The sequence below is a fragment of the Sparus aurata genome, chromosome 4, assembly GCF_900880675.1.
Source record: "Sparus aurata chromosome 4, fSpaAur1.1, whole genome shotgun sequence".
Taxonomy (NCBI): domain Eukaryota; kingdom Metazoa; phylum Chordata; class Actinopteri; order Spariformes; family Sparidae; genus Sparus; species Sparus aurata.
In genome coordinates, this window is record NC_044190.1 from 25,695,879 (window position 1) to 25,718,018 (window position 22,140).

Genomic DNA, 22,140 nt, shown 5'->3' on the forward strand with positions numbered 1-22,140 from the left:
ATTGGTGGTATTGATTATAGGTTATCATATGCTGCGGGCCATTTGTAAGATAATGCTGCAGGGGTTAATTTGTCAGCCATTAACCTTTTGGACTGGTTGGATGTGTGTGTGTGTGTAAATTAAGTTTCAAACAACTTGTAAATGGGTCACCTAGCCTCATCTAATAAATGCTAAATGTATTTAAGGTACATTACAATACAACACTGTGCATGATGACAGTTTAAGCACATTTGACAGGTGGGCACTCGAGCAGTAAAAGGTTAAGATTTCTTTAAAGTCTCTCATGTGTTATCCAAATTACCCCCCCACCCCCCCACCCCCCCCCCCCCCCACACACACACACACACACACACACACGCACACACACACACACACATCCCTCCCAAGGCTTCCAGAGCAGCACCAAGCAGAAATTCTTGCGCTGAACCTTTAGAAAAAAATATCTCATCACCTAAAAATGAATGTGACATTTTACAGGAAACACCTTTTCCTCTTTGCTTCATATCTGTGAAGTTGCTGCTCGCATACAGGACTCTGAAAGTTGATCCAGTCTGTCAATCAGAACTAATGGTCAAGGTCTAAACTTGAAAAACAAGACTAAATGTGATATCCATGTTATATTCTTCTACAAAGTCACGCAGATATAATACATTTGTCTAAAACAAAATCTGTCACTGTATCAACTGATGAACTCTCACTTTAAAAGTCATGATGTGTCATTGTAATCTGAAAATGTGAGAAACGAATAAGAAATGTTTAAGTTTTTGCTGCAATATCTGGTAAATGTGACCTTTTCTAACATTCCTTCCTTTACAAAAATAAATAAAAATCTCTCTGTGTCTATCTAATTTTTATGAATTTGTAATTCCCCAAAAAACTGCAACATTTCAGTCACCACTTCAGGGCAAAAAGAAGTAACAACAGTTGCAGAGCAGTCAAACAGACTTAACTGCTACAGAATCATCACAGTTTGCCACACATTTTGTTTTTTTTTTATCTCAGCGAAGAGAAACACATCAAATACACAAAAATCACAGAAAAGAGAAAAGCTGTAACCTTTGAGAAAGTCGATCAGAGGCGATCAGAGGTGTAGAAGCACCTAGTACAGCCCAGAGCAGTAAAGACAACCCACTTCAACTTGAAAAACATGACATTTGCCACCTCGGAGCATAAAAAACGTGTCTCTCCGACTCTACACCTGTAAACCTGTAAACCCACACAATGGAGATCAACAGGGAAACCAAGCTATTCTCACTCCGGCAAAAACTATTAAAAGTTACTCTATAATGGGCGTGCATGCTGTGTACAGTGTGTGAGTGTGTGTGTGTGAGGGGGGGGGGGGTAAGGGTGAGGGAGGGAGGGAGGGAGGGAGAAGAAAGGGAGAGGGAGAGAGAGAGAGAGACAGACACACAGTGTGAAAAAAAGTGAAAGCATGAGTGAGTGCTGGTCAGCAAATCAGTCAGTCAGCAGAGCTCAGTTGACAAAGTGAAACAGAGCAGGGCGGCTGCACAGAAAAGGGAAGGCACTGGTACCTGTTTGGAGTGAGTCCGGCGGGCGGGCGGCAGGGATCAGCCCTCCAGCTTGGCACGCATTAATTATCCTCTAGAAAGATGGCCGCTCTATAGGCTCGCTCCTGACCCGGCTACTCCTACTGTCCACACAGTCAAAGGAAAGGATGGATGGAGAGGAGCGAGAGAGAAAGAGGAAGAGAAACGGGAGACGAGGAAGAGAAGGGAAGCACAGAGGGGGAGAGAGAGAGAGAGAGAGAGAGAGATGAGGGAGAGAGAGAGAGAGAGAGTGAGAGGGAGAGTCAGATCCACTGCTGCCCTGACACCATGACTGGTCCACGTGAGATTGATCACACACACTTGCACACACTTGAGGCCTCTGCTGCCGTGACAGGGGGGAACTGCCAAGGAGTAGCATGCTTTGTCTAGCCTGGGGGACACACGCGCACAGACGCACGAGCGGCCGCAACGCACACGTGCACGCGCTCGCATGCAAGAGGCATGAGAGGATGTGTGCACGTGCAGACACACAAACAACACATGTGGGCCTATGACTCCTCACACTTATGGGTTTTTAGCTGTAATTAAAAAGCTTCTTCCGTTTTGTTTGTTTGTTTGTTTGTTTTATTTCAATAAATCCATCTTACTCATCATTAGCCCTGTTCAACTTTTTCATCATTCTGTCACCCAGACTATGAAAAAGGATTTGGTGTTTCAGAAGCCCTCATTAGCATTCACTGGCTGCCCCCTGCACATCTGTTCAGTAGTCTAATGCCTGTTAGGTTGCGGGGCAGCTGAAAATGGACAGCAAAATAAAAAGGGTCAAAAGTCTGGCACTGAGAAGCGAGAGGACTGTGATTACGCACAATAGACAATAAAAGAGATGCATATGAGCGGCGGCAGTGTGCCTGGCCTCTGCACCTTCAGGGAGGACAAGGTTCACACTAATCTCATGAATGCTTTATACACACACACACACACACACACACGCTCGCATATGCATGACAACTACTTGCAAACAAAACAATTGCCGTCGTCCACTACAGGAGCAAAATTGTAAAAAAAAAAAAAAAAAATTACATTTATATCTCAATTCGCTTTTTAAAAATGTGTTTGATTTTGAAAAGTGTGCATTTAAGTTGCAAAGTTAAACATTTACTGTCACTTTATTTTAGTGTCAGTTATTTTTCTAAATAAAGTAATTACTGACAGCATCCTTCCATCACATACATAGTGTAAGTCAAATAAACATGAACCAGTGAGATATAAGCAATGATGGCAATGTTGAAAATCAATTTGCATTGCATTAACCAAATATAAAGGCTAGCAGTTCAGTTCTCCGCTGCTTAGAAAAATCACATTTCCCAAATCAACCGTCCCCTTTAGCCATCTTCTCCTGTCGCCAGCCAGGAGCGGCTGTCTCCGTCAGCTGGCCTCTGTATGCAGATTGATCCAGATGGACACGGCGTCCAGACCTCCAGTCCCCCCCATAGACCCTCTGGCTGAACTTGACTCCCAGGACTACAGATGGGAGGGAGGGCCCCTCACCTTTGGTGAACCCTGGACCCCGACACCCTCACCCCCCCACTCCCGCAGACCGCAGGCTGAGCCACCTATCCAGTATTAACAATTATTCCAGATTGAATTCAGGTCGCTTTCCCAGCAGCTATCATCACAGATAGCTGATCAATACTGGGACATTATCACAGAACGCTTCCTCAAACAGAGTGTCAACATGCGAGTCCTGGCCGGGGAGTGTGTGTGTGTGTGATCACTGAGGTGGAAAGGAGCTGTGGCCTGGCAGTTACGCAGAGGAGCCTCAGAAAGGAGAACCCTTTGAGCGGAGCTTGAACCCTGGGGGGCTGCAGGTTTGACTGGCTGTGTTGCTGAGCATGCTGGGCCACAACTTAAAAGGAGATCAGAGGGCTGTACCTCAGAGCAGCAAAGCCCTCTTCCTTCCTCCTCATCTCTGTCTCTCTCTCTCTCTCTCTCTCTCGACACTCTCAGCCTGCCCATCCTCTCTACATTTTTACACTGTATATTTCACTGACAAGTCTGGACCAGAACTATACCATTGGGGTGCAAATTACAGGAAATAGATGACATCAGATCATCAAAATAATTTTAAAAAACGCATAATGCATCACGCTAATGAAAGTCTAACAACATCGCCAGTGACGTTTTAGTTTTGCAGGGGATTTCGATATGAGCAAACATAGCTTCTCCGAGCTTTAAGTACCCATGTCCCACCCTCTCACTGACCCCGTGACCCCAGGTGCTACAATCAGTGTGCAGTCTGAGTTGTTGTCTTGCCTCGCTTCCCTCAGGCCCTTTCCTGCCATTCTAACCTTGTTTCTGATCCCGTCCTGCTCCGCTCTCCTCTCCTATGTTCTGCCTGGGTAATGCCATATTCCCCTCTCCCCCCTGGTAAGTGTCTCATATATTGGCCTTATTGGAGGCCTATCTACCGCACAACATTTACCTTGCTGGAGCCCAGCAGAGAGAAAGCCTGTATCTTCATCAAACACCAGTCAGCAGAGAAAAAAAAAGGGGGGATTGAAGGACTACTTTATGAATTATTGAGATTAAAATCTTTCTCTTATTACCTATCCTTTCCTTCTTCCATTCCATTTTCTCCCCTTTCTTTTTCTTTTTTGGTTAAATTTTAAAACATTTATATCCCTCTGTTCCTGGGTAAACGAGCTCGGGGCCGATTTTCCATTAAAAATAAAAGTTGAAGAGTAGGAGGAAAGAGAAGAAGTATGTAGCTCGGTCGGTTTTAGTTTTTAGTCATCTTTAATCAGCCCGGTGTTTCTGTGCTGGGGAAGAAAAGAGTCAGATGAAACAACAGCGTAATGATTTTTTTTCTCACTAGTTTTCTCCAGTCTTGGATGTTGGAAACTTAAAAGGAATGTAAAAGAAAGCCTTTCTTACCTTTTATTATTACTGTCAGCGAGTCCTTGCTCATTCTGACTTTGTTCAGTCGCCTTGGTAATTTTCCATCTTATTAAAATAATGATGCATTAACAATGTACTTGCCATTATCCTGGGTCAGGTATTTTTGAATGGTGGATTCATGGCTGAGAGCCTGAGCATTTCTTTAATGACTGTCTGCCTGTATCAAAGAGACTGGCCTTAACCTGTGCCATGATCTCTCTGTATTTCTAGAAAGAAAGCTAACCAGCTGGTTTTATCTGCATTAATTTAGTAGGAGAAATACATGAGCAGCAGCACACTGAGTTATTTTTTGTTTGTTTGTTTTAAAGGTACAACAGTGGTGGGATCATTTAAACAACACCAGCTACAATGTTTTTCTATCATAAAACTGTTTGATTTGACAAAGCTGTCAAACAGAAAAAGGTTGCTCAGTGGTATTCAAAGCAAAGCGTTTCTCTTGTGAGAGCTATTTAGACAACAGCATCTGACTTTTATCAATTAACTCAACCTGACTCACAGAGAAGACAGAGTATGGTTTTTTAGTTTTTCAGTGGGGGCCGAAAAGAAAAAATGTTCATGCTTTCGATGAAAATCCTGAATTGTGCATGTCGATTTCCATAATTCCGCGCCTCACACATAAAACACACAATGGACATAAAAAAGCTGAGGACCATTATTCAGGGAGACGACCTGGGTCTGACTTGAAAGTATGTCCTTTTCTCTGAAGGACCATCATAACTAGAGCACAAGGGCAAAGGTCACAGGGCCCCACAGGAGCCATCAGGATCCAGGAAATAATCCAAGCGCTCCGTAGAGGGCACTCAGTGTCGGCCGGTGGACGAGGCAGACTGGAGGACAGTGTGAGCTGCAGCTTAAACAAAGTGCGGATCGCACGTACAGTCTGTGGTCTGGGGCCTGCTATTCATGATGCAGATGTGATACAGGGGGCTCACCAGTGTGGTCATACAGCATGAGTAGTGTGTGTTTAAATGTGCTCTTAATAAAATATTTCTGGGGCTGTGCAGAGTCGTGGTCCCTGCGCTCATTAGAGGTCTCTGACCAGCTTGATAAGTGCGGCTCTGCTCCATAATGATTTATTAAGGCTGGGGGTGGGGAAGGCTGGTAGGTCCAAACTGCCTCAGGACACTCCAACCACAGAGACATTTAAGTGTAAAGGCTTGGAATAGAGGGTGCCTCTGAACAGATTTACATCATCCAAGATGCATTTCAAAATGAATTATGTAAGACGAAATGAAACACATAGGAGTTTCACAATTTTTGCCGCTGTCTTTCCCCCAGCTCTCTTTTTTTTTTCTTTTCCCTTCCTTCCTTCCTTCCTCCCTTCCTTCCAATGCTCTCGTCTGCATCGCCCTGAGGTAAATTCATGGCCATTTGCTTTGTGCAGCAGAGTTCTAATGGACGGACTCTGGGACATAAGGGATAGTGTTTAAAAATGAATGGAAGAGAGAGATGGTCAGATGTGCACAAACAAGTCGTCTGACTAATTGACAGGTTTAGACTGAGCCGTGCATGGCGCGGCTACGATGGACAAGAGATGCAGGCCTGATGAGTTGGAATAAAGTTGCAGGGTCTGGGGTGAGTGGAGTGGTGCTCGGTGGGGGTCAGGGGGTTTGTCACATTGCTGTTTCCTCCAACTGTCACTCAGAAGTCTGCAGGCCGACTTGGCTGTGAAGCGACCAACCTATTTGATCTGGTCTGTCACATCCAGAATAAATACATTTCTGGAAAACACTCACTTAGAATTGTCAGCATGTTCTTCAAGTGAATATAGCATGAATATACTTGTATATTGAGTCTTTCTTCGTTGGGGAAAATAAGCTTTGGATAAGCTAGATATTAAAAACAGAAAGCAAGTGATATTTACAAGATGGAGCAATTGAGTGAATCCATACTGCCATCTCTGTTTTTAGATGTGTTTTTAAATGAGCTTAGTTTGTAAAGCTGTTCATATACATAAATACAAAAAAAACTGCTTAAAAAGATCAGAAAAATATGACAAATCATATAAAGAAAAACATGCATCACACATGTTGTTAGTTGTCAAGTCACAGGAGCTGCAATCCCAAAAAAAAATGGGTGAACTGTGTCACACCAAGAGGAGCATCGTGGTGCTCCAGAAATAATTTTGACCTACAAATCATATTCTCCAGATATAAGAGAATGTGCTTGTTTGGTAAAGACAACAGCAAAAATAACATGGATATATAGCATGTTGTTTGGCCCTAATCTATTTTATTCCCAGAATCATATGCTGTTGTAGTCGCTAAGAAGTCTTAAGCTTCCGCTGACATTCAGTAGAAGAACATTTAGTCCACACAGGCCTGACACATGGTAAATTCTCCTCAAGGTCTGCTAACATAACATTTGTCTGTATTCGTACCAGCATCACAAGATGTCAGAATTGTGTGAAGGATCATATAAAGAGGAAAAAGCAACACCTTTGTGAGAGCACCCAGATCCATGGAGCAGAGTGTGAACAGGTATGGAGCCGGTCAGCAGACGAGACGAGAGCAGAGAGACAGCTCGGAGAGAGACTAGTGAGTCATGGAGGCATCTCTACAGTAAAAAAGCTTGGTATCCTCCAACAGAGGAAACAGGCTTAGTGGTTGGAGGATAGATCTTTTTTTCCCTTGCCACAGTTAATTTTCAAATCTCCAACATCCTATGGCTGTCTGTTTTTCTTCTTCTTCTTTTCTGTTTTTTTCTGCTTTTATTCTTTTCTTTTAAAATGAAACTGGAGCTGGGGCGGTGATAGTGATAGATGGCTCAGCGCTCTAACACTTTATCCAATCCGGCGCAGATTTCATCCAATAAAGAATCACTTGTGCACTCTCAAACTAAATGGAAGTCAGGCAGCGGAGAGAAAGGGGCTGCCGTGTGTTTCTGAGCTGCGAAAATCAAATTTTCTTAAAGCTGCCGCAGCAGTGGCTGGCGGAAAAGGCAGCAACAGCCATGACTGGCCAGGGCCACGTCTGCACACACAATTTAATCCATCACAGAGCGCCTGACACCATATCAATCAACCTTTCATCAGCATGCCCCCCCCCCCTAAAAAAAAAGGAAAAAAAACAATATTTCTATTCAATCACCTCTGACTGAACCAAGCCTACAACCCACTGACCAATGGGGAGGGCCAGAGAACTCCAGCTGGTTCAGAAATCTTTTCACATGAACACAAGCACAAAGTAGAACACGTGCGCTCTTGCTTATTCTCATATGTGTCTGCGCCCGTACACAAAATGGTGGAGGATATATTCAGAATTCTAAACCCTCCCGATTGCCACCCCATGAGGTGGGGAATGTTCTTACATCACACATGAAGGGAGCATAAACACACTGCATGCGTGGATAGATTAAAATGTAAATATCGTTACCACAGAGATATTAACTTACAGTGTGTTTGACAATGACACACCATCGAATTCTCTGTCCTTCTTTAACTTTTACCGTACAACACTAACCCATCACCTCTCCGCCTAACCCCCCCTCCCATCATTGTCCTTTGTTCCGGGAATACAGTCCCTCTTACCCCTTTCTGTATCCCACAGGCTGTGGCTCCAGTGGCCTATGATTTATAATTCATAGGGGCCGCTTTTATATGGGACCTTCGTCTACCTGATACCCTGCCACTGGGCCCGTCCTGGGACGGTGGGAGGGGGGCTCTTCATTACGCCTGGCACCGGAGTTCTAACATGACACCCGCCTCTTTGAAGCTCCGGCTCTGTATGTAAATTGGACATAATAATCTATTTTTCCCAGTCAAGGTACTGAGTCATATTCCCGAAATGGAGCCCCCCCTCCACACCAGCCATTTTGTTGGGATCAACTTTTTTTATTCGTGTTCTCTTCCGGACTAGTTCTTCCTCGAGAACAAACACATTAACACGGTACTTTCCTCACTGGAAATTGAACTTTTCATTTTCTCCACTTAAGCCTGGTCTTTTTCATGGACGTACGTGCGACGGTGCTCTTTCTTCCTCCAGGACCTACAAAGCTCAGGTCTCAGGGTATCCACATTACTTCCTCTCCGGTTCGTTCTCTGCTCTGACCTCCCCGCATACCAGAGAGGTCTCCAACCCAGGCTGTGCTCTGTACTCGGCGCTCTTGGCCTAGGGCTCTGCTTGGCCTCCATGCTCCACTGGCTCCCTAAACCCTGGTGGGGCTCGGAAAGGCCAAACACTGTACTTGTTGTGGATGCCCCACCACCCACCAGTGTCTCTAGTGCTGCAATGGAGGGGTAGAGGGGAGAGTGGTTGTGGTGGTGGTGGTGGTGGTGGGGGGGGGGGCCTTGTCTGATTGCCAGCAGCAGCTCAGATGACAAAGAGAGAGCAGCTCAGCCTGGATCAGACGCGTGTATTATTGTTGTTGTTGTTAAGTGCTCCTGACTAATTATTCCTCCCTCATTTGCAAACGGGGCTGCCGCTGATTTACATATCAATGGGGGCGAGCGGAGGGTATGATGTCAAGGAGTGCGGGTTAAGCGTGTGGCTAAGCTTGGGGAGCACAGAGGCCATCATCCCAACAACAAACAGAACCCCCCCCCCCCCCCCACCACCACCACCACCACCCTACCCCAACTGCGCCTCCAGAACCCACATCACTACCATGACACCCCCCGCTGTGTTAGTCTAATAAACAGACGAAACAGAATGGAAGATAGGCTGTTGTTTGGCCAGTGTGTGTGTGTGTGTTGGGGGGGGGGGGGGCTGACATAGCGAAGAGCTCTCTGTCAAATCAGCGGGTTGCCCCTGGATTAGTTCAGTTGTAACACAACCCCGCGCTCCATGGAGATCATTTAGGCAATTATCAAGAACAAGGCGGGCTGCAGTGTTGAACAGCTCACTTCAAAGGCCTACACCAGATGAACAGTTACAGCACACTGGTCAATTTCCATACAAGCCACCCCCCTCCTCCCCTCCTCCCTGCTCTCCTTCACTCACTCCTCCTCTGCTTATGCCTGCAGGCATTTTGACTGTGCTAATGAACATAACAACCGCCATCTCCTCCCCCCCTCTCCACCCCAAATACACACACACACACACACACACACACACGGCTACTGTATGATGAGAAGTTCATGATGCGCCCCCTCCACTGTCCCTTTTGAAAACACAAAGAGACGCAGGCCCCAGTGAAGGACAACAGGGCCTGCAAGACGCTCATTCTTATATCTGCCCCTGTCAACTGTGAGAGACTGAAAAGATTTGAGATGTGGAGCATGCAGAAAATATTCCTCCGCAATTTTTAAAAGTGATGGGGTGCTGGGACGGGAAGAATGCATCACTTTCAAAGTTTACATCCTTTCAGATGTCAATGGTGAAGATTGAGGCTCCAGACTGTGTTGGTACAGACGCACATTTTAAATAAAGATAATGGCTTTTTATTTTCCCTGACAGTGCAATGTTTTTATTTTTCACTGGGGGCCCCCTGCTGAGTGTGCTACTGCAAGATCAACTTTAGTAAGTTGTTTAAATAAACTGCTTGACATAAACTCAACAAAAAAAAAGCAGATGAACTAAAAAAGACTCAAATACATATTCAGCAGTGCCCTGATAGATTTGATAGGCTTGTACTTTTAGGGATCACTGTCATAATATTACAAGCGCATGTTATTAGTCATACAATGATAAATTGTTTTACGAGGTGATAATGTTCATATTTTTGAAATAACACTCAGTTCGACTCTCTGTGATTCATTAAATCACATGGGCCTGCTCCTCTGCAGTTGTCTGACAATTTCCTGCGACTATAATTAAGGCTAAGATGTCTCAGTGAGCAGTGTGACAACAAAAATGTTGTATTAAATGCACCAACATTACCATTTTTTTCTCTCAGTGTGTGTGTGTGTGTGTGTGTGTGTGTGTGTGTGTGTGTGTGTGTGTGTGTGTGTGTGTGTGTGTGTGTGTGTCAAGAACACACAGAGATGGTCTAATGAAAGTCCTAAGCCTTAATAGAGTTTTTCTTTACTATGTCTTCTCATCCAGCACCACTTCTGAGCAAAACCCTTCCTCCAATTGTCTTTTCTCTCGCTCTTTCTCAGTGTTTCGCGCACACACACACGATCACACACTCAAACACACACCCAACAAGCTCTCTGGCACCGGACTTTCTAATCAGACTGGGTCATGTTTTATTGTAAAGATCCAAGACAAACATACAAGCAACAAGATCCTCCACTCCGGATAGAGTTTCTAATCATGCACTATAAATTATTCAGCCTCGAAAAAATCTGCCCTCCCCAAATGTTTATTGATGCAGGACGGACAGTGTCAGACCGGTGACATGGATATGGATGCTGCCATCAAAGTTCGGAAGGAGCCACAGGGTGAGGCGAGGGGGTTGGCCCGGGTCAGAAAGCCAAGGATAGATACCCAGCGCGTCAGACGAGCGCAAGAAGCTCAGTCGTGGAGATAATCGATTGACTTTGAGGATGCAGAGACATAAGAGCCGACGACAGAACGAGACAGAGAAATTAAATGTAGTCAATGCGGAAGATAAAACATCAGCAGGAAAAGTCGATAGACAAAGACGCAGGACAAAAAATAAGATGAAAGGAGCTGTTAGGCTACTAGAAGTTTCCTATTTATTCAATGCCATTAACAGACAAACTGTACCTTTATATTTAAAGCAGCATATGTCTATTGATACTAGCCGGGGTTTATTATTTTGCTGACAACAATGCTGACATCCTGAAAATTATTTGTGAATCTTAAGAGAGGGGATGCTTTTATTTTGACATGTCATATCTACCAGAATGTACCGCCGCCCCTCTCAGCACTTATAACTTAAATCATGTGTTCTTTAAATGTATCAAATTCACATAGAAAACATAATCCACTATTACAATCACAGTGTCGCCTTCCATCCTGTTCTCCTCTCTTCTTTATATCCTCCCCATTAGATCAGAGTGGGTGTCAGGGAAATTGGCTAATTTGTATTTGTTGGGCGATGTAAACCCATTTAAATCTTTAATAAAAAAACAAAACAAGGATGAAATATCAGACATCAGCTGCGGAGCATGAAGGACAGCATTTTTATATCATGTCATTTCAACGCTTGGTAGATTGTACGTGTTTGTGTGTGCGTGCGTGTGCCCTTTAAGTTTGCAAATGGTTTCATGGTGATATTTTTCTTATTTGAAATATTTACCTCCCCTTTCTGAATTTTTAGCACTGGCACCAGAGACTGCATCCATCCACAACCCCCTGGCAGCCATTTCTCAAACATTTCACAAATGAGCTTCATATATCTTAACGGGTTATTGGCTTCGTTTCTCAATAATGTTATATTTTGAATGAGGCTCTTGTTGCACAATGGCAGATCACTTAGCGGGAAAGAGAGAGAGGAGAGAAAAAAAAAAAAAAGGTCAGCCAGCTCGTGAATAAGACTCTTGTTTTTACGCAAGTGTCATCGCCGTGTATCTGTGAGTGGATGACTGGTATAATAAGATGGAGAGTTTCTTCCCCCGGTGGGAGCTTATTGGAATAGTTTCAAAAGAATTACTGCAGCTATTTTGTGTGCTTATCACCTTGCTAAAGTACAGCTTCCATCCGTTCTGGAAAAAAAAAGTTGCTTATATTGTCTCTGTGTCAGGAAAAAGGCCTGCTTATTTGTCACGTAGCTCAGATGATGGGACTATTCTCAGTTGATAAAACACCTTGTATCTGATAGTTACTCAAAGACTTCCTATTAAGCTCTACCAATATGTCTGCATGTACAAACAAATGAAGCAGAGGCCGGTGACTTAGATGTGTGCGTCTCAGCTGAATCCACGTCTGTACTTAATCGTGTTTTAGTGGACTTTTGGTGTCTGTGCGTTTGAATGTGTGTGGGTGGGGGATTGGGAGGACTTCAGGTCTGTTCAGCTTTCCTCTCTCTCGCTCTCTCTGCTTCTGTTGGGCTTTGATTTGCGCAATGTAACAGCAACACTACGGCGTGACACCCCGAAGAAAAGACAGGTCCGTTGCCAAGAAATACTGACTGAACACTGACTGAGTGTTTAATATGGCAGAGGAGGTGACGGTTGAGCAACCATAGGAAGAAAGAAAAAGGAACTGCATTGTACTCCCCAACAACAGCTGCACATGCTACTGGAAAAACGAGGGAGAGCAAAATAATACCAAAAATCTCTGGGAAGGATTTTTGAAATGTGCTATTTTTTTACGTGTTGCACACACGCCTCTGCAATGTTTCAGTCCTAGACATTCATTCCATTCTCATCATATAAGATGGGCAGGAGGAAATCTGTTCCAACAGAACCCAAATCTTTACATCAAACACATCTGGTCCCCTCCAGACTTGAATCAAGTATGAGACCGCTTCTTTGTTTCCTCAGCACAGAAATAATGACCACCTCTCTAACCCAAATTGTAGAATACTGTTCGGGATTAAAAGTTTGTGAAATCCACCCAAGGTTCCTCTGGTATGTTGAATAGAATATTCAGGAGAAAGAGACTGGCCTATCTTTTTGTCCATTATTATTATTCATTTATGTTTTTACATTCACATGCTGCTTTTCCTCTTCTCCAAGGCCCTCGCTCGGTTTTGGCAGACTACAACAGTGGAGGAAATCGTATTCAGGTTTTTTTTTTTCCAGAAGTTAAATACTAAAATATGAAAAGACTCAAATAAAAGTTAAAGCTCTGCATTTAAATTCCCTTTAAAGCACAGAAGTATTGATAGGAACGTATACTTAAAGATCCCCTCAAATGTGTGTCGGACATGTTTTTTGCGGGAAAAAAAGCATAAAAAATCACCCGCCTCATTAAAAATTTCCAGAATATGTGAATATGCAAATATTTTCAAGTTTACAAGTTTAACTGCTGGAAACAAGACGTCTCCTATATCGCTGTTTAGTTTCCACGTCATTGTTTAGGCAGAATATTGGATCAGGATTATTTGTGATGTCAAAAATCGTCCTTAAATCACAATTCTAAATGAGCACAGAGAAAAAGTACAATACAACAGTGGATGTGCAAAACACTATCTTGTGGAAACATCATTCTACACAGTGAAGGTCAAACATTCAACAATAAGAGAGACATATTTTTGACTGGAGGGGAAATTTAAACGATCAAATTCAATGTATTCTTTATGCAGGACGGCCCCAGTATATAGGAATAAAATCTGTATTCCTGAATCATTAGCATGAGAACAACATATGAATGTGGTAGAAGGTCGACATGGAACTAACAGATTTTATAAATTGTTGGGCAGACTAATCTTTTAAAAGTAGTTCATATGTTTTGTTGTTGAATCAGCAGGGTAATGAAGCTGTAGAGGAGTTAAACTGACATTATTTCCCACGAAAAAATAAAGTACAAGCGTAAAATAGCATACATTTGTACATAGTTACCTTATACCCCTGGACGATGACACCAGAAATGCATGTCAATATCTAAACTATCTCAACGTCACTATCATTTAGACTTCATGCAGTCCTGCCATGTTACTGCTTTATCAGTCAGAAGCTCAACATCAGCAGACGGGGGAGTTAAAGAATGACATTCCCGTGTGCTGCCTCATCCTTTCAAGCGATCAGAGCTGGCACCTCTCTCCAAAGACCAGGCCCAGGTCAATCATGCCGTCTGCGCAACAGAGACTGCCTCCATCCCCACAGGAGCACTCTGACCCTCTCATCTAAATATTGCATGAATTACATGTGCTGCGTTTCCTGTACCGAGTTAACCACCGCTGATAAAGACAGATGTTCCTCTACTGCACAGGGACCTGCTAAATTTAGCTCCTCCAGATGGCCGTAATCTTTATCGCTGTGTATGTCAGCGAGCACATAGACGGGAAGCTCCCTCAACAGGAGGCCTCACAGTGATTCAGGTTAATACAGTCGGGAGATTAATGTAACTCAGGCCAGTATGATAGAACATACTATATCGTGTTTTTGACTATGGGAGCGTTCAACTGCTCAGCAGACTTTGGTCCATGTGGTGCGCCGTGACATTGGGAGTTGATGTCAAACAATAACCACACTCTCTTTCCCATCTTTCCTGTCACTTCCCCTTAAATTTATGGCTCAATAAAGATGAAATGCGGTATCAAACACGCCAAATATTGTACTGTAATAAAGACTCTGGCATCACCTCAACTCGGAGTCAGCTCGCAGGCCACGATAGACGACTCATTCACTCTCTTGTACCGTATCTGCCAGGCTTAATGCGGGTTGAGAGCCAACAATTATCAGCCACTATAAGTCTTGTGGAAATAGTGGCAGAGTATTTTATAAATACTGACATGTAGGTATCAACAAAAGTCCATATACGATCAGAACGCATTAGATTTATTGCCTGGAAGCAAGCTCCACATAATGAAGTTTAATCCCCCTGATCTATATCAGTAATTGTGGTGCGTTGCTTCTAATTATGGCAGCAGCATTGATAATCCTGTTAATACCAATCAGATAGGCGGTGGAATCAGAGTTAAGGAGGGCAAGCGAGAGGAGGAAGAAGAGGAGGAGAGGAGACAGAACGCAATCATTTTAAACAGCAGTGGGAGTTTGATCAGGGAAAGAACAGCTTTAGGGGCAAAGTAACACATTTAGTAAAGTACCACTTCATTCAAATGTAGGTAACAGTAATGAGCATAATTACTAATCTGTTGGCTTTTTTTGCACAATTTAAGGACGGTATAAATAACTATTTGGTGGCTATAATCTATTATGTGTTATTTTTGCTCAAATGATGGCGATGTTTTCCTGTTGGTCAAGTAAGGTTTTATGGACGCCTTGAAATTTTTTATAGACAAACATATCCCAGATGATGAGTTCCTACTGATCACTTCTGGTGATCCCCTGAATCTTTCTCATTTGTGGCTGTTAGTAGGTGTCATTACAACTGTCTGATGGGCTGCCATTAAATGTCTTCCCCTCAGAATGAATTTAAATAAATTAACATCTACAGCCATGATTAGATCAGAGTTTGTCAGTTATGACCAAATACCAGCAGAACTAGTGACATTTTGTGTTTAGTGCATTTGCTTAAAAAATATGAGATTTCTGGAAGTGCTGGTTGCAAAGAAGTCCAATCTTATGTAACCTTATGAGAAAATGACTCTTCTTCTCATTTGATTTATTACCTCAGAAAACATTTTCCAAATGAGTTTATTATCTTAATTTGTAGTTCAAGTCTTTAGTTTAATACAGCATGCTGTTCATTTAGTAGATTTTGGTGCATCGTGAGTAAACTAGACAATAAAGCAGGGTATCCTTTGGCATTGGCTACCTTATGAATGACAAGTTGCTACCAAAGCATGCCCCGGGAGTTGAAATATGGGTTTCCTCTCCAGCTTCAACCTCTCAGCCAAATACAGTAATCCACAAATCAATAGACAGTGTAACAGTGGGTTAACACTAAGTTTAGTGCTTATTAGCAAATTTTAGCATGCTTACATGCTATACTAGGATGCTTGGTAAACACGATACCTGACGAACATGAGTGTAATTCTAAAATCGTTGACCTCTAGCTTGCTTGCTTTTTTCCTGCAGGTTTGAGTAGATAAGACATGAAGTCTGTTGGACTGTCTGTTTTTTATAAGTGACTTTTAATTTTTAACTTGCATTTTGATGTTTTCTTTCAACTATTTGGGTTGACTTGAAACAAAGTCTTAGCTACAAGGACAGTTGAACTTATGAATAAGCAATGTCCAATTGTTGGTCCAACAACAGTATTGCCCCTTCACCTCACGACTGCCATTTACACACTTCCAATCTTTTAAACCGGCAAGGAGCAGCCACAAAAAAAGAAAAAACTGATTATTTTAAACATGAGGCTGGATGGGATTTGATGGAAAGGTGGTGATAAAAAAAGGCAACACAGAAAAAAGGATGAAAGGCAGGGAAAATAGATGCAGATCAGCAGTGGAGGCAAATCCCTCCTGTGTCCATCTAAATGAGTCCAAAGGGGACCAAACAAAATGGCCTCACTGCCCATTTGCAATTCAAGTAGCCCTGTCAAACAGCATGTTATTAAAATCTTGAATTTTAGAAATGTCCTGCATTATGTCGATAATGCTTCATTAACAGCCTCAAAAGACGCAATGCAAGACAGGACTGGCATGAGAGAAATAACTCAATGAAGAGAGGAGGTGTCTAAAGGAAAAAGTTAACTTTCTCTTATTTTCCCTTTGTTTGCCTGAGGAAGGATGTTAGTGGAAGAGAGAGGAAAACTCAGGCAATGCTTGAGCTCCTTCATCCTGCTTATTACAGTGCCGCCCCGGCTCTCTGTCCTCAAGCCTTTCTGCGCCTCACTATTTTAACTACACCTGTCATTTGCGGTCCAGTCATTTTACCTCTCTGCTCGGCTTTCTTTCGCCGCTTACAGGGACTGTTAACTGGGCCTGTCTGTCATGCTGGCTGGGGTTGGATCCGGGGCTGAGGCTGGGGTGGGGGCAGATTTAGGCTTGGGTGGATGGTGAGAGCGGGGCAGGCGAGGGCGGGAGCGATTTTTGGAAGGGAGGGTTGTAATGAGCTTGCGGCAATGCAGGGCTATAGGAAACACTGCGTGGTTCTTCCCTCCACTGTGAGGCATCCATCTTAACAGCTGCAGAGACGGAGGACGAGGAGAGAAGGGGAGGAAACAAGATACGGTGACACAAAACAGATGTGGTGGATTCCATATTTCTGTCGACCTGCTCGCACTTTAAATCTTTGTGTCTGTATCACTCTCACTCACCCTCTCACGGTTTCAATCATTTTTTGGCTTATTCTCGTGTTTCATGTAGAATACTACGGATTTAAGTAGTACTTTATATTAATGCATCATGCTGACTGATGGTGAGCGTATGACTGTATTATCTCTATACGCAGGAAATCAGGAGGCTGGGAGAATAAACTTCACTGACATATATTAAATGCAGCCGTGTATCCGAATTTTCCCACTTAGTACTGGGCACTGAGTAAAAATGAAGAAAACATTTCACATTAGGAGGATCAAAAAAATGTATTCAAAATGTAATGACCTGTGCACGACACCAGCCAGCCGACATCAATTTACTCAGGACCAAATCTGCTCAACATGAGCTCCTGCTTTCTGCAATATTTATGTTTGAGAGTCAGCTATTTTGTTGGTACTCTGGACTCAGAGAGTTGTTAATTACATGCACTTTAAGGCTCCCCACAGAGAAACACTAATTAATCAACAGTGAATTAGCATGCACAACTAGAAACATAAGCCCTCTCCGCAAAGCACAGTGGAGTAAATATAGAATAATACAGCCATGAGTGAGAAACAAATATGTTTTCTTTGACTTTTTTTTGTGTCTATATAAATACTGAACTTGAGAGGGTGGCAGTGGTGGCAGTCCGAGCTAAACACAAACCACACAAACAAACATATATAAGGTAAATGCGGAGAGAATAAAGACAAAACTATAAAAAAAAAAAACTCTATTGACTGAAACACAGTGCCACCCACTATACTAACTTGCACTCGACTACAGAACACAGCGAGAGAGACGGGGAAGGAGAGGGAGAGACTCGTTAGCTTTGAATCTTCCCCCAACGCTGAAGAGTGGATAAACACAGAACCAAGTGGTGGAGCGTCTGTTTCTTCACTGCCAGCTACCTTCGCTGGTGTTGCTTTATTATTTCATTAAGTGTAAATCCTGTCAGTGCCACAGCACCCCCAGCCTGGTCCAGTCCTGCCACTCCACCCATAGCAGGTTAAATTATAATTTAATTACCGAGCCTTAGCTGTATAAGCTGCTTGGGAGCACTGGCCCCCCAGAATAATTTGAAAAGATGGTGTCTCCCCTCATCCTCGTGCGCCTGATCCACCAGACCTGAGCCCCCTGGAGGCCCACTTCAATATCCCACCTAATTATCTCTCTCAAATCAGGTACCTATAACAGAGAAATATCAGTAATTAAGTTAGAAGGGGGGGGGGGGGGAACCTTATTGTTTGAGGATTTTTCATAGGATTTTTTTTTTCTCTTGAAGTGCAGGGGAAGAGCTGTAGGTGTGCCCTAAGGAGATGTTTCTTCAAGCTATTTCTATCACAGAGTTTTCTGTATCTGCAGTGCAGCAGTGTTACTTTTTCAGGGCCCTCAAACAACACAGTAACATCCTCTGACATCAGAGTTATTCTTGGAGAGCTGGGTCACAACATCACGGCACAGCAAATTGCAATTAGTAGGATTTATTGAATTTGTTGCACAGATTTTGGGCAAAAAAGAAAAAAAAGAACTGCCTCTGGGGCTCACATAGTCTCAAACAGATTATAGATTTATAAATTGTATTAATTTATAAGATACGTTAACGTCACCACGACACTGCTACATTGTAGTTGCACTGCATGAAAGCAACAAGAACCATGCAACAGCTGCAGCACAGTAACTTCTCTGCTCATCTTTACTCTTGTTTATGAAAGTACTGAACAAGCTAGTGTGTTCAGTGCTTTACCTGTTTCTATGTTTTTTATACTTGTGCAAGCTTGGACAGCAGCTTTTTAAATTATACAAGTTCGTCGTTAGTTTTTTTTTTTATTGATTTGCTTTTAACACATCACTTGATGATGTGCTCACAGCTGGCGAGCTGTGTAACCATCACCGAACCACTGCAGTTTACACTTAAGCAGCAGCATAAAATAATCAGTTTCCTCACCCCAGTATCAGAGAAAGACATGATGAGTAGTAAAGTGAAACAGAAAAAAAAAAAAAAAAAAAACAATTCTCTGTGAATCTGCAGTGGTGATGTTGTGTCAAACTCTCAGATGCAGGAAAACAAACCTGTAAATCAGCTTTGACAGTCATTGAGAGGGACAGTGACAACTATGTTTTATTGTATCGCAAACACAGAAGAAATATCTTTTCATATGAACTTCCTTTGTCTGCATTTATTTGAATGTAAATATGACTCGCTAGTACTGGTTTATTATTCCTTGTCAGATGATCTCTTGCCAAGAATGAATCATTTATGAGGGGATTTATTTTCAGAGAGAAATAAAATCATAAACTACTATAGCACAGGTAGTAAAAAACACTATATAATTATTTTTGTCCCAGAATAATGGTGTCATTTTCTTTGCACTGATTTAACACCACAAAATTGGGAATTTCATCTAAAAGAAGACATTAAATGAGTCTTCGGGGAAATGTAATTTGAAGAAATCAGGGATCTAATACAGTTTATAATACCACTGAAAAGCAGAAAGTACTAATTTGCTATTCATACTGCTTTCATAACACAACTACAGTTTAGTTTAACTCAACCATGTCAGAGCGTAAAGCTCTGTTAAAAACCCTCTCCACATGAAATGGCCCCTTTTAACACTGATTTTTTTTTCCTTGTGAGACAAAGATAAGTAAATACAGAGGAGATAATGAATAGACTGGAAAATGAGCGTTGCCGTTCTGCACTGTTCAATCTTGGGGACAATTGCAGCGTTTTGGGAAAAATTGCTTGCAACCCCCCCCCCAACCCCCACCTCCACCCCCCCCATGCCCATCACACGCAGATGTACACACCTCCAACACACACACACTAACACTCACTCATCTCACCCCCTCTCATCCTATAATCCTCTGGCAAAGCCCTCTCTGTCCATGCGGACCCCCCACCCAGCGGGACCCTGCCAAGGCAAATTAGAGAAGAGGGGAGGGGGGGTGGGGGGCTTTTGTTTCGAAGCACTCTGTGAAAAGAAAAAAAATCCAAATCATTTCTTGAGCTGGAGCAATTTGACATGCTGTGATAACTGCTCTGTCAGAAACTTCTTTGACATCTCTGAAAGAGAAGATTTTCTACCACAAAACCAGAGCTCCATTTAAACACAGTCTTCAAAAAGAGCCACAAACTCATTAGGCTGTTTAATTACGCCCTGTTCGCGTCCCCCTCTGTCTATCTCTCATCTCTGTCAAAACAGAGGTAAAAACAAACTGGCCCCATCAGATGTAGTCCTAGCTTTCAATTTCACTCTTTTTTTTTCAACTCACATCCCCCTCTTGGCACAATATCTCATCTGCCTTTTACCTTGTCGCTTCCCTTTTGTACCTGGCGTTATTTTGTGCCTGCAAGAACAATCTCTCCTCTTTCCCCCTTCCACTCAATCATTCTCGCCTTTGTATTATCCTCCAAACCAATAAGTTTGGTTGTTGTCTTGCTGTTATCATCAGGCCTTTTCTATAGATGGCCCACTTCTGTTCTTTGGGAAGTGATGTTGTTTGACCACAGTTCACTTGCTACCTTTCCTCTGCTTGCCAACAGTTACTTCTAGAGCCAGAGCCGGTCACTGTTGGATGTACAATCACAGAGCAACAGCACATAAGCAATCAGAATCACTGACAGAGAGAAAATGTCCTGTTTATCTCTTGGAGTGTGTTGGCAGATGAAGAAAAAAGGATTCTCCCTGCAAATAAGAACTATAGTTTGTGTGTGGTAATGTTTTCTGAGGTGAATAGATGCAGAGAAGGTTTGTGACTATGTGACAGGGACATTGCTTTAAAGGTGTAATTTGTAGAAGATGGCCAGAATTCAGAGGTAGCTCCATAAAAAGGATTCTTATGCTGCCCCCAAGAACTGTCGCTACTTGTTAGCTAACCTTAGCTATCCTTAGCTGTAGCTAGCTAATTAGCTTATGGCTCAGTTAGTCATGGAGCCAGTGGCTAGAATCGGGTATTCACCACGGGGAACAGGGCCCTGAGAGAACACAACTGAACACAGCCTCCAAGACTGACTGAGGTCAGTTTGACAACACAGAATGCAGTATGGAGGTGATTTACAGTGGCTCTGACCAAGACTATGACTTCAAGAATGATGAGAGCCACCAGGTGCTGACAGGAGAGGCAGGCAGGTACAAAGTGGTATGAAGAGACAGGACAGGCTGGAGCTGGCTAGTTAGCATGCTAACTTAACTGGTAGATATCTCTGTAACACATACGTAACATTACCACGGTAGGTCCTTCACACTCTGAACATCATGACCTTCTTTATGTCAGTGTTGTTTTATTGGACAATTTCCAATGGTGCCAATGCTGACGCCATTTACTGAAATCAACAATTCATGTACCAATCCAGATTCCATAGTCTGATGTGTTTACGAATTATAATGATGCAATTTTAAGCCCATAGCCAAAATGCACATAACAATATATTTGTTTATCAGTAACAAATCAGTTCTATTAGGATATTTAATAGTCCCTATATTTAGAACAGTAAAGCTAAGCAAAGGAGCCTTTGTTTTGGAGGTATTTTCTTTGTATGAAAAAGAAAACAGGAAAGCAACTTGTGATCTGTGCGAGGCAAAAACTTGTATCGTAACCTAACCCTTTTCTAAGTGAATACGTAACACCCATTTGTTACAATAACTGAAGTTTGATCGATTAATCAAATGGCCGAAGCAGATTTGTAGTCAGAAGTGTTGTCTGCTGTTCATTCTTTGTAGTGGTACAGAACTCAGTAAAGTGAGCAACTGATGGAAATTTTGTTTCCCTTTTGCTCACTGTTGAGAAAAATGTGTGTTTTCAATGGGCCTGCCTTTCTGCTTTCATGATATAACACTGTCCTTGTGGCCAGACATCTCCATCCTTGAAAAAAACAACACTGTCATCTTCTCGAGACTTGAGTGCTAAACAGGAAATTTGACTTTTACAGATCCAATTACGGTGGCTTTGCCTCACCTCTTGTTGTTCTACCGTGCAGAAACCATGCAAACAGAGCTTTACATCTCAC

At 42.8% G+C, this 22,140-nt stretch overlaps 1 protein-coding gene across 14 annotated transcripts in view; it reads right to left on the reverse strand.

Annotated features, from left to right (window-relative positions):
• zfhx3b (zinc finger homeobox 3b) overlaps nucleotides 1–22,140 on the reverse strand; it is a 349,963-nt gene that overhangs the window by 245,454 nt on the left and 82,369 nt on the right. For 9 of the 14 annotated variants that reach the window (XM_030413357.1, XM_030413358.1, XM_030413352.1 and 6 more), the window contains one exon: nucleotides 1,533–1,648. The exons of 2 other annotated variants lie outside the window; for them this stretch is intronic. The gene's annotated coding sequence lies outside the window, so the exon portion shown is untranslated. Of the gene's footprint in view, nucleotides 1–1,532; nucleotides 1,652–22,140 lie in introns of all 14 variants that reach the window. 3 more of the 14 variants (XM_030413356.1, XM_030413355.1, XM_030413359.1) reach the window with 1 other exon arrangement.